At 35.4% G+C, this 14,129-nt stretch overlaps 1 protein-coding gene across 8 annotated transcripts in view; it reads right to left on the reverse strand.

Moving 5' to 3' along the window:
• LOC131440552 (serine/threonine-protein kinase par-1) overlaps positions 1-10,660 on the reverse strand; it is a 94,774-nt gene extending 84,114 nt beyond the window's left edge. For 4 of the 8 annotated variants that reach the window (XM_058611929.1, XM_058611928.1, XM_058611930.1 and 1 more), the window contains exons 1-2: positions 10,570-10,658; positions 9,461-9,982 (exon numbers count right to left, since the gene is read on the reverse strand). The gene's annotated coding sequence lies outside the window, so the exon portion shown is untranslated. The other 4 variants (XM_058611926.1, XM_058611927.1, XM_058611924.1 and 1 more) reach the window with 2 other exon arrangements.
• Positions 10,661-14,129: the final 3,469 nt, after the last annotated feature.

A 14,129-nucleotide genomic window follows, 5' to 3' on the forward strand; every position in this document is an offset into this window, starting at 1 on the left:
GCTCGTTTGAAATCAACTGTCAGGCCATTGATCAAGTTGAAAGAACAAATGGCTGTGATTTCTGGTTCCGGAGATATGATGGTATAAGTGGCGTAAACGACAAAACGCTTAATTTTTTCACTGCGTAATTTTCATATATATATATATATATATATATATATATATATATATATATATATATATATATATATATATATATATATATATATATATATATATATATATATATATATATATATATATATATATATATATATATATATATATATATATATATATATATATATATATATATATATATATATATATATATATATATATATATATATATATATATATATATCATATATAATCACATGAAATCTAATAAAATCGATTTTTTGATCCACCCATGGAACTGTTCACCCTAATGACAAAATTTAAAGAATCGGGTCTTAATGTAAAATAAAAGAGAATGAATAATATAATAAACAGACTACGTAATAACGCACATTTGCTTCTTTTACCAAGAATCAACTAGATATGGTGTGAATAAAGGTATATTGTTATGAAGGTCTAGTTTTAGGTAGATTAATACTTGAAAGCAGCATCGCACCGTTTTCGAACATTATGCTTTGCTCAGCATAAGAAACATCACAATCTCTTCAACAGTTAGAAATGCTTTTCTAGATCGTTAGGAAAGCTTTTCATAGACCTAACTCTGGAGAACACATAATGGAACAATAGCACTGTAGAGCACTACGCTTTTGATAACAGCATTCGTGCTCTAGTACGACCGAAGAAAAGGAGTAACATCGCACGGAGATCCCATCACTGACAGAATTGCAATTGTTAGTTTTGTCTCGGTTGTCAAATTATATTTCTTTTGATTATCTTACAATATTTCTGTTGATTATCTTACAATCAGATATTTGAAAATTAGTTGTTTTTACCTTGTTGCCTCTGAATGAAAACGGAAAACAACTTTATCTCATGTGTTTGAAAATGCAACATGTTGAATACACGTTTTCCCCCTGAAAAAATTCTAGACACAGCGCGGGTCAGTCGGATTGAAAAAAGCGTTTAATATTTCAAAGGTATTGCAACCGCGGGTGAATCCGTGTATAATGAATTGGACAGCCTATGGGGATCTTTGAGCCTTGTGCCATCGAGAAGTATTTTGCAACGTCAACATTCGAATGTATTCAACTATGTTTAAAGTGGTACGCAAGTAAACATCATGTCACCGTTATTTTATTCATATGATTTGACAACTCAACGTCTTGTAGATATACCTTCGTATTATAGACTTGTTATTACATTAGCATGTTATCTACGTTTTACTATTAGTAGTAGCAGGTTATGAATGTTAGCGTGAATGAAAATCGATTTGTTAAACCGGAAAGCAGAAAACATATTTACATCTATCACAGCATAATCAATTGAATAGCTCATTATTTAGAAGCAATTACAAATATTCCACTCTATATGAGGCATCGAAAAAATAGAGTACATATGTGTCTTCTCAACTTTTTTTTTCATTCAACGATATATTTAATAAGGCGAACTGCCTTAGCTCTAAGATGCAGAGGACATTTTCTCTACTTGATATTTTCGAGTGTTAAAATAATATGACGTTAAATCAATTCGTTTTTGACACGGCGCTTTTACATTGTCGGTAAGATTTTTTCATTTATCGTTGAAAAAAACACTGTATTTGCGAATTTTATTAGAGCTATCGTTTAACAAAATATATTCAAATGTTTTTTATAATACAAAGAATCATTCGAACAACATTTCGTTATTTTTTCGTGAAAAAAAAATTGAGAAATAAGCCGGTGAAGACGCATTTTTGAGGACTCTTCTTAGAAATAATGATTTGCGGTGTCCACTGTGTCTCAGTGCAGACTAATCAGATGTCATAAATTAAAGCAGCATAGCTATAGTAGATGTATTTCTAGACCCCAACGTTTTTGTTTGATTTTTTGATGTGGAACACATCTTTATTTTCTATGTAGGGGTGCAAATCAGATGCTCAAGGGAAAAAACACGTAGAAATGTGGTCAGGTTTCAAACACTTACTGCTCAGCCTATTTTGTATTAATTATTAATATTATTCCATCATTTGATTGGAAATATTTCTACGTTTTGATTTGAATGTATCAAGCCACGTATTTTCAATTATAAATGATTGAAATTTTTATTAGTAGCGAACAGTGTCCTATTTTGTCTGCTAAAAATCTCCGGCATACCGGATTTCCCTGTCATAGACGAGGATTTTGAAGGAGTAAGTGATATATCAAAGGGAAAGCATCGCTCTGATTGGTCAACCGATGCAAAAGCGAAGCTGTTGGAAGCACGCGAATCTATTAATAGAAGCGAAATTATAGCTAACGTTTCAGTCCTATGCGTAGCCTGCTAGGGGTAGGTTGTTGGTAGACAGCAAGACAAAATATACCATAAAACGATTTGAAGCTTTAATTGGTATGCTCTGATCTTGTGTCATGCAAGCTCGAGCCTGTGCGCCGAGCTCTTGCCTCTTTGCAGTGTGAGATAGGGAAAGAGAAAGGTCCATATCTTCCAGAGTTTTGTTCCGATAGGGTAAAAAATTTCACAAAGTATTCTTGATATAATTTACTATAAGAAAATACAAAGAAAAAAATAAATGATTTTTCAAAACCTAAGGGGCGGGTCTTAAAGCAAGAATATGATTCTTTTGAACCAATTCCATATGAATCAAAATTTTGGTCAAGGCAAACGAAAACCCCTTCTTCAATCCACCTAGTGATGGGATGATGCCTGTCTCATATTACTTGAATGCCTTTCTACATAACATTTTTTGGGTATAAACTAACATAACCTTTTCAATTTGTGAACAGTTATCAAGTCGAATTAATGAGAATTTTTCTAATGTTAATTTATGTCGTTTATTTATAAGAAGAAATTTTCTTTATTTTGCACCATCGCACTAAATCAGGCCCGTGCGCAGGAATCATTCAAAAGGTGGGGAAGGTGCAAAAATTTAAAAGGAAAGTCAAGTTATTTCCTTATAGTTTCGGAACTGGAGGTCGGATCCGGATGAAATGACAGTAATGACTATGAGTGAAAAGTGAGTGAGATCCATTTGAGAAAATGACTATCCTATAATTCCGGAACCGGAAGTCAGATCCGGATGAAGTTCAGGAATTCCGTAGAAGACCACAGTTTGTGAAAATCGGTCAAACCATCGCTGAGAAAAATGAGGGAGATCTGTTTGAGAAAATAATTACAATTTCCGATGCCTCCGGAATCGGAAACTGGGAACCAGGATAGCCGAAATCAAATTGTTTTGCCGTGTACTGACAAAGACTATGGAATGAATTAGTTTTGAGGTCAGCTCAGAATTTGTTTACGTATTTTGTTTCGCCCCTCTGAATGATGGTATAAAATTTTTAACACACTTTACCCTATATTTCTGAAACCGGAAGTCAGCTCCAGATGAATGAACATAGAAGTTTTGCTTGAGAAAAGTTGGTACACAAATTTAGATTTTTTTTTTGCACATTTTACCCCGTAACTCCGGGACCAGAAATCAGATCCACACAAAATTCGGGAATCAGGAATCAGAACAAATTGGCTCAAATGGCATGTTCCCCTTGATATTTGGAGATTTGTGCCTTTGTTTTTGTGTCTTATAAACCATAAGATTTCTTTCACTCTCGGATAACTAAAAAAGTTTGAACGCATTTCATACGTGAAATTTTATCTGCTGATTTATTTTTCTCGGGTTCTTTCAACAATTAAAGCGCAAGTATGCGTAGGGTTCTATAACACGTTTTCTTTGCAAAAGATATCAAAAGTAACTTGATCGAGCTGAGGGAGCAAAAAACTAATTTGATACTGTAATCGAAATTTCTATTCCTTTTTGATACTGTAATGATCGAATTTTTTCATAGATTCTAATAAAATAAAAATATTGTGGTTTTGACTTGAAAGTTTTGTGAAGAGTCAAGTCATCCGGTAATTCGTGAAAAAAAGTAAATGACCGTCTTTGCCGTGGGACGATCGAATTGGGAATTCCAGCAAGCTTAAAAAGTAGTTTGAAGACATTTGGGACTTGTAAAATGAATATCGAAATAAAAGTGGTGATATAGAAAATTAGTTTGAAAAATAATTTCTTTCTTAAAAACAAACAAAAATGAATGACAACGTTACTTCAAATGAATGAAAGCATTACTTCAAATAACTAATTTTAATTTAGTATCTTATCATTCATCACAACTAAAAAATTTGTAAATTTAAAGCACTACGAATATTAACTTTTTCTAAAGTTTTTCCATTTCAAACTGATTTTCCAAAATAAATTTATTTTGAAATTTTTAGTCAAGAAATTTACAGGAACGAACAAGCTTAATAAGAATAAAAATCATATTGTTTGGTAATTTCTATCAACAATATGTACAATATCAACACAGATTTAATTTTGTCAAATTTGATAAATTTTACAAACTTAATTTCTCTGCGTCTAATTTTTTATCACTACTTCCGGTAATTCCCGAGCAGGAAATTGGGGACTAATACGGCCGCAGTCGATTTGATAGCTTATCAACCTACATAATCTACAAACTTGAACAGCAAAGTTTCAAAAAGTTTTTATACCGGAAGACGGATCTGGTCGAAATTTAGAAATTGCTCATGGAACTCTAAGACCTTCCATTGAATCTAAGTTTTCAAAATACGTTAAATTATCTCTGAGAAGTCTTGTAGGCCAGTATAGTCATAGTGGGTTCGATCAACCATCAAATAACAAGACCTAAGAATTGGAACTGCTTTTATACTGTTTCCAAGAGTTCTTCCGTTGTTTGCCTCATCACTTTAAATGCGGTTTGAAATTACATTGGAATACATTCATCATTATAATATCGGAGCTGAAAGTCGTATTCGAATAAAATTTAACTGTCACCTATGGAACTATATTTATATTTAAGTTTGAGAAATTCGGTTCAGCCGCAATGAGTTCTATTTAAAGAAGGTTGACTATTTCCAGCACTTGAGGGACCGTAAATCTAGGACCTCTACATCGAAGCCGATTCTTTTGTTCATCAACTTTGGATCAAATTCGGATGAAATTAAACTGTTACTTATGGGACTATAATCTTTATCATTTAAGTCTAAAATACACAAAAGTCATGGAGTCAAATCTAACAATACATCAAGTATTCACCAAGGAAGCCATGTTGAACCACTACCCAGTATTCGTTTCTTGAACCATTACCTAGAATTTTTATTGGTTAACAACTCGTGCAAAGAATTGAAATCGTCTGTACTGTTTGCAGTTCGTCGCATTATTGCTATCCTTGTGGATTGTTGGGTCTTTTAAAAATTATGGAAAACTCTTCAAATAGGTCAAGTATTTCGTATTGACGTTTTATTTCTGAAATACAATTGGTTGGTTCAGAAGATTGAAGGTTTGGAAGATAAGAAATTAAACTGGTGATCGTATAGATGGCGTTCACAGCGATGGATTCGTCCGGGGTCGAGAGCACTCCAACAGCGTGATTCCTCGATAGAAAACGGTGTCCGCAAACCCGCAGCAGATTGGATTGACGGAAATAATCTTAATCGGGATCTGCGACGACGTCCTTCTTAACAAATTAGCTGTGACAACCCAAGGTATAATCACAGCGACGGGTCTCTTTTACCGATCTTTGACGCTTAACCAAGGCCGTTATGGTCCGGTGATCGGGGCTGTCTAGCCGTCCCTAACGTGCACTTCGAGCATTAAAGAACAGAATTGCTTAATGATTCAAACGATGCTTTCGCTTCCATGGTCTAGATACAAGAGAGAGCTCTTTTGAGATTCCAGCAACCTATCAAGCTCGTTTTCACATCGTTCCTACTAACAGCATCCGGTACATCTCTGCCATCAAACTGTCGTCATGATCAAAAGCCATCTATTGGCTATATCCATTTTATGTACCAAAACATTGAAAATCGCAATCATATTTTCTCGCATACGATGAATACAATAGTAACCCTTTCTGAATACAATTTTCGTCACATGCACAGTCGCGTTTACTTACATCGAACTGAATCGAATGATATATGACATTCGGGCTTACGAGCTCTGGTTCAAAAGTCGGTTTTGATAGAGATTGCATAGCCTTTTTATATGAGAAATGCCAAGCATTCGAAAGCATACTGTTCCAACAAAAACCCAAATGATTTTCAGAAGAAAGATATTTCGAGAAAAAAATATAAAACACAAAGAAAAAATAACGTGGAAAAAGCGAACAAAGTATTATTCGCCATCAAAATTACTTTCGAAGACTAAAGTCTGAAATCACATCATCGGGAATCATTACAGATATATACGGATCATTCCAATATTTGTTGTCAACTGTGTTGTACCCGAGCATCTCCAATTCAGAATATGATAAACTGAACAACATTATGCGGTTTTGTATTATAAACGGTGTTTTTTAGAAGTTTGAAATTATGAAATGGCCATAAATATTTTTAATGATAAATTTTTAACATTTAACATTTTAATAACACATGGATCAATAAGTCCCGAGACTAAAGCAGAGATGGCGCTCGTAGTAAACCAGTAACTACGTCTTTCTAGAGTACTAACCTTTGCTTGAAACGGGTCAAAAATTTAAGTCGATCTGACCAAAAACAGCTGAGTTATCGAAGTTGGAGTAAAGTCGTTTTGAAGTTTGTTTAAAAAATAGAAAAAAGAGAGCTTCGTGTTTTGATAAAACATTGTTTTTTAATGGGTAAAAACACCGTGCAAGCGAAACAATAGATTGAAAAATGTTATCCGGACTCTTGTCCTTCAAAAGCAACGATTTGTCGGTGGTTCGCCAAGTTTAAACGTGGTCGTACCGACACAAATGACGCGGAACGCTCGGGTAGACCTGTGAGTGAAGTGACAAATATTATAATGAAAGATCGTAAAGTGAAGCTTCGTGAGATTGCTGAGATGACACAGATCTCATATGGAAGTGTATTTACTATCCTTCATGAAAAATTGAGCATGAAAACGGTTTTTTTCAAGTGGGTGCCGCGATTGCTTTCGATGGAACAAAAACAGCAACGAGTCGATGATTCAGAAAGCAGTTTATCGCTATTTACTCGCAACAAAAAAGATTTCTTGCGTCGTTACGTGATCATGGACGAAACATGGATACATCACTACACTCCAGAGTCGAAGCGGCAGTCATCTGAGGCCTCAAGCGTCCTCAAGCGTCCGAAAATGCAGCAGTCAGCTGGCAAAGTCATGGCGTCAGTTTTTTGGGATACGCATGGCGTGATTTCCATTGACTACCTCGAAAAAGGTAAATCGATCAACAGTGATTATTATATTGACTTACTGGTGCGTTTGAAGGAGGAAACCGCAAAAAAACGACCGCACATGCAGAGAAAAAAATCCATTTTCATCAAGACAATGCACCCTGCCACAAGTCGATGAAAACAATGGCGAAATTGAACGAATTGGGCTTTGATCTGCTTCCCCACCCCCCATACTCGCCAGATTTAGCCCCCAGTGACTACTGGGTCTTTGCTGATCTTAAAAAATGCTACAGGGAAAAAGATTTGGCTCAAATGAGGAGGTCATCGCTGAAACTGAAGCTTATTTTGAAGCGAAAGATAAATTTTTTTATAAACATAGTATTGAAAAATTGGAAAAACGTTGGAACCATTGTATCACCCTAAAAGATGATTATGTTGATGAATAAAAAAAAATTTTGCAAAAAAAATGTTGTTTCCATTGTTAGTCTCGGGACTTATTGATCCATGTGTTATTCAACCAAAAATGCGCCTCATCACTGAAGATAATTTGAATTGGTCACTAATTTTGGAAATGAATTTCCAGGATTTGGGAGCGTTGTTCTGAAGTTAATCTATTCATGATGATTTGCCAAGCAATACTGAGTAGAGATGTCACTTTACACTGTCAAAACAACAACAACAGACAATAGAGTTATCCAGTTCGTGCTCGCATCGCATCGGACGCAGTCCAAAATTTCTTACGGTCGCGACGACAGAAACGAAGACAATACAGTGCAGTGAACAATAGAGTGTACGAAATGGGCAAATACGATTTAACAAAGCCTGAAACTTGGCCTACAAGGCCAAATTCAATTTGTATTGATTTCAAGCGCTGCAAAGTTAGACCTGCAGCAACCGAAATTGAAATCTTGCTTAAGGAACGAATGCATCTAAACGTTAATGATGTAAGTGAGATTCAATTCAACAAGGCGTCGAACTGTGTGTACATTATGTTTAAACGTGAAAAAGATGCAATTGCATTTGCTTCGGTTAATAACGGGGTGCACAGTATTGATCATGACAATGTTAAATATAAAATCCCTGTGTACATGGTGGACAATGCCATAGAAGTACGCGTGCATGACCTTCCCCCGCAGACCAGCGAGGGGTATGTTCGGGAATGTATGTCGCAGTACGGTGAAGTTCTTTCCATCGAAAAGGAAGTATGGCGGAATTTTTTCCCGGGTATCCGGAATGGCGTGCGAGTGGTACGTATGCAACTACGTAAAGCAATTCCATCTTACATCATTTGTGGTCAAGACGGGATACATCCGTGTAAAACGTTGATTACGTATGAAAATCAATTGGTTACATGTCAGTTTTGTGAACAACCTGCACACTACGGCAAACCTTGCACTGAAACTGCGAAAACAAACAAAACAAACAAAAACAAGGACAACCGCTCAACAACGGAAACTAGTGAATGCAGTGCTCCTGTTTCAAAAACACCTTCACCATCTAACCAACTATCAACTGCAATCAATGTACAAAGCGCATCTGCGGCAACTGCAAATGAACCCAAGACGGCGATCAACAACGAAAACAAGGAAACGGAAACCGCTCACAACTCCAACGATATAGCAATGGATGATACGAGTAACGGACAAAACGACCTCCAATCTTCGCTAGAAGGAAATGGAAGCTCCTCTCCCCCTAGAAGAAGGGTGACAACGAGATCCAACAATAAAAAAATAATTTTATGTAACAAAAACATGGGTAAATCGGCCACGTAAAGCTATACGCAAATTGGCCTGAATAAAAATTGTTAAAAAAAAAAAATAGAGTTATCCATATTGAAAAAAACAAGCCTCCAAAAAAAAAAACACCCGTTGTATTTTCTTTATCTACGCATGAATTATTATTGCATGTGACATGGTTTACCAAATATTCGATAGGCCGTTCGAATGAATGGTATTAACTTAACAAATTGTTCCTGTAATAAAGCTCTGAATAAAATTAGACTCCAGCTCATATATATGTTTCATGTAGAACAGTTTAAAATGGTTGATAATTATTTTTTTGCACACGGACTGCATAAAAAACTACCATTTCATATAATTTTAGTAGGTAGATGTCAACAGAAAAGTGGCCAAAAATGCATGTATTTAATATTCTTTCTCCGGATTAGTTTGTATTTACAGTATCATATAATCAGTTTACTTACCAAAAATCTTTTAGGTTCCGAAACAGTACAAATAAGATTGGATTTGTTAATGCATGTTTATAAATCACTACTTGCAGTTGATTTTGACTCAAACAGCATTTATTGCTTAACATTTATTACTGCACACTGCAACGCTATTTCTTTCAGAATATCAGTCGGTTTTGTAGATTTCCTTTACTGATCCGTATGCTGGTGCCTTGCTTATTTCACGCCTCCGAAAGCTCTGCAACTATAATTCGTCTGTTTTCGAGACGTGTAACGAGATTTGCTCGCGCTGTGCACTCTTTCAGTCGTATGACATTTGCCGTACCATACTGTTAAACTCTGCGGTATTTTTAATACACGCCACCGCGAACGAAAATTGGATACACATATGTGACAAACACAGCACACACTATACACTAATGACTTCCAAAAATAAAATTCTACGTTTTTCCTTTCACATATAACTTCTTTTTTTCTTTGAACAACTTTTATATTTCAATTTTATTCGATCGTTTGGACATTCATGTGTTTTATTTGCTGATAAATATCAACGTACAAGCATAGGCGAAATTAAAACATAGATTTTCTTTATTTTTATTTGCTTTTCGATTTTGATTATATATATATATATATATATATATATATATATATATATATATATATATATATATATATATATATATATATATATATATATATATATATATATATATATATATATATATATATATATATATATATAAAGATGATTGTTTTGATTGGTAAAGAATCACTTAAACTCATTTTTGATTAGACTGAAATGTCTTCTTAAAAGGTTTTCCATAGATTAAATCTCATCACCATCAGAAACGCCTTCTACTTCTACTGAAGATCACTCTTGTATATTTAGGCCATCGAGCTAGGTCACCGGGCTGCACATCAAGTACTTCCTTAAATGGTAGTACTCCAGTATCTAAAAGCTATGAAATCCAGTGACTAAATTTGCAGTCAGTTACAGGGTTTGAGAATAAAATTGCCTCTGAAACGCATTTTCACTTCAATATATTCTAAATCACTGTCTATGACCCTGTCTGGTTTCCTCTATGTGTTCACATATTTTCTACAAAAAGAGGGTATGATCTCACCACCAATCTTCAACGAAACGACAACGACGGCGGCGGCACAGTCAATGACGGAATGAGCGAAATCAACACACCCAGTCCCTGATGTTAGTACACTCACGACTCATCGACCATCTTCTATTTGTAACCACTCTCTCGCTCACAAATAATGTAAACTCTCCCACTGTCAGCTTATTCCGATATACCGGTGTACAGTATAAACCAACTTTTATTATTCCAACACGCCTTAGCACATTCATTAAGCAATAATAGTATACTGTCTTCCGTTCGTCTGCATGGTTTATATATTCGATGTATTTTATATACACATTTTAATTGAAGTTTGGATATCTTTAACATTATTTTCAATGATATCCTACATTGAATTGTTATGGATGTATGTAGTTTTTTGAAAACAATATTGACAAACTATTATTAATTGAATAATGTTTTTAATAGGCTATATATTAGTCTGAATCTGTGGCCTCGGGGTAGTAGATTAATGCATTGATATAATTTTGTTCAGAAATGTTGTAAGTGTAATATTTACCTGGAGGTGGCGAAATCTATTGTTAATGTTAGGTGTAAACGGATTAGAGTGGTGTAACAAATATTACTGTTATGTATTCATAAGATCCAAAAATGTTCGTCAGTTCAGACGAGTTTCTTTATTCATTTTATCGGTTTCCCGGTATAGATAAATACGCTTAGAGTTTTGGTAGAAATTGGTAATTAATTTTATGTTATAGTATGTCTATGTGTCTTCCTCTCTGTATCCGTGTATGCGTCTATGTGATTTAATCTTCACAGACCCTTCCGCATGTCATTAATGTTTCCATTTACGTATAATTTAGTGATGTGATAATGCCTTTCTCCTGCCGTGACACTAAAACATTTATAAGATTCTAACTCAGCCATTAGTATTGCGAGTTTATCAAATAAACTAATACAGGGTTGCTCACTTAAACTAAAAAAGTGAGGGAGAATCCGATCACGGCATCGTGAAGTAGAAGAATGAAGGTTTATTTTCGTTCAGTAGTTTTCCTTCATGGAACACTGAAGTGTCGCTCACCGTGTTTTTATTTATAACTTGTTTTTATTTATAACTCGAATTTGAAGGGCTAAAAATTTCTGACAAAAAAATCATTCTGAATAATTCTATTAGTTCACGAGTTGTAGCGCTTACGTCGCATATCTCTCAATACTTCCGAAACCAAAAGTATCAGCAATAATACATTTGAGCTCGATCTTTGGTTACTTTCTGAAAAAATGAGCGAATAAAAAAAAGCGGGAGGGTAATGTCAAAAACATAACCGGATGAAGTGAATACGAATAAAACTGCTTTTTCCACACATTCGAATATAGACAACCGCACGTACTAGTTGATTGATTGTGTGAGTTTTACAAACATTCAATATTTTACTTGCATAAATGTAACGGTACAACTATAAGGTGTCGCTCACCGTGTTTTTATTTATAACTTGTTTTTATTTATAACTCGAATTTGAAGGGCTGAAAATTTCTGACAAAAAAATCATTCTGAATAATTCTATTAGTTCACGGGCTGTAGCGCTTACGTCGCATATCTCTCAATACTTCCGAAACCAAAAGTATCAGCAATAATAGGTAATGTCAAAAACATAACCGGATGAAGTGAATACGAATAAAACTGCTTTTTCCACACATTCGAATATCGACAACCGCACGTACTAGTTGATTGATTGTGTGAGTTTTACAAACATTCAATATTTTACTTGCATAAATGTAACGGTACAACTATAAGGCGGAACACACGAAAGCAAAAAATTACAGGGTTGTGTAGGGAACAAGACCGATTAAATCCAAAATGCAATGTTAAAATTCATTGATGAATTGAAAAATCCTCATCAAATCGGTTTTAGCTATCTAGGATTTCTGAATTTCAGTTAGGGAATAATATTACAAAACAAAATAGATATAACCATTAATAGCGTCAACCCTTCGCGTTAAAAACTACTCTGAAGGACTTGCACTCCCGACCGGGTACGGTTTTATTAGGCTCAAATCAAATAAAAAAATTAAACATTTTCCAATTATCGAGAGACCTGACCAAGCGATACACTACTATTCAGAATATGGACAAAGTGCGCCCAGACAAGCTTCAGCTCGAGATCATTCAATGGAAGCTATCGTATCATGTGTACATCCCAGCTCGTGAAGTCAAGATAGACGACGTGATCACCGATCCCAGTCTGACTTGCAAGGACGTTCTGGGGTTGTCTTCAGAGAAATGACATGGATTCCTGCACCACCATGTCCCGGGTTGACGGTTCAATGCATAGGGCGCTGGTCTTACAAACCAGTTGTCGTATGTTCGAGCCCCGACCTGGAAGGATTAGTAGTGTCAGTAGAATCGTAGCACCAGCCATGCACTAGTTCTGTACACTCTGAATCGGCTGCGAAGTCTGTTGAAACAGAAGGTCAAATTCCACTACAGGAATGTAATACCAAGGCTTCTTCTTCTTCTTCCTGCACCACCAGCAAGATCAAGTGGATTTATCGATTTTTTCGACCTCGATACGGTTATATTGCATATGGAAGCTAATTCCCGATCCCCACGGTAGCGATTTGGTTTCCGCAGGGGTAAAGAAACGAATGATTGTCTTGCGTTGCTCTTAAGAGAAATTCAAATTGCATTTGCTCGGAAAGAACAAAAGGCATCAGTTTTCCTAGACATCAAGGGGGCTTTTGACTCAGTTTCTATAAATATCTTATGTGAGAAGTTGCATTAACAGGTTCCACCAGTTTAAATAACTTTTTGTATAACCTATTGTTTGGAGAACACATGTATTTCGCGTGTGGTGATTTGTCGACAATACGAATCAGTTACATGGATCCTCCTCAGGGCTCATGTTCAAGTCTCCTTTGGTGCAATTTCTACGTAAATGATATCGATGAATGTGTCAACACACGTAGTATGCTAAGACAACTTTCCGACGACAGTGTTGTGTCTATTATAGAACCCAAAGCTGCCGATCTTCAAGGACCATTACAAGATACCCTCGACAACTTGTCAACACGGGCTCTTCAAATGGGTATTGAGTTCTCCACGGAATAAACTGAGCTGGTTGTATTGAAAAAAAAACTGAGAACCAGCACAATTACAGCTTCAACTAAGGGGTTTGTCTTTCTCATATTGGAAGGTTATGCAATCATTGTAAAACCGACTTTCGAACCGAGGTCCAGAAGGATGAGTGTAATATACCATTCGATTCAGTTCGTCGAGTACGCAAAATGTATGTATGTTTGTATGTTTGTGTATGTATGTATGTAACATTTTTTTGAACTTACTTTTCTTAGAGATGGCTGAACCGATTTTCACTTATATTCAAATGAAAGGTCTTTTAACCTCATACAAAGTTCCTGAATTTTATTTGATTCCGACCTCCGGTTTCGGAGTTACAAGGTGAAATGAAAAATGAAAATATGTGCACTAATTTTTCTCAGAGTCGAATGAACCGATTCTCACCAACTTAGAATCAAATGAAAGGTAAAACTGCCCCATACAAAGTTCCTGAATTTCATTTGGATCCGACTTCCGGTTC

Source organism: Malaya genurostris, chromosome 1 (assembly GCF_030247185.1).
Source record: "Malaya genurostris strain Urasoe2022 chromosome 1, Malgen_1.1, whole genome shotgun sequence".
NCBI classification, from domain to species: domain Eukaryota; kingdom Metazoa; phylum Arthropoda; class Insecta; order Diptera; family Culicidae; genus Malaya; species Malaya genurostris.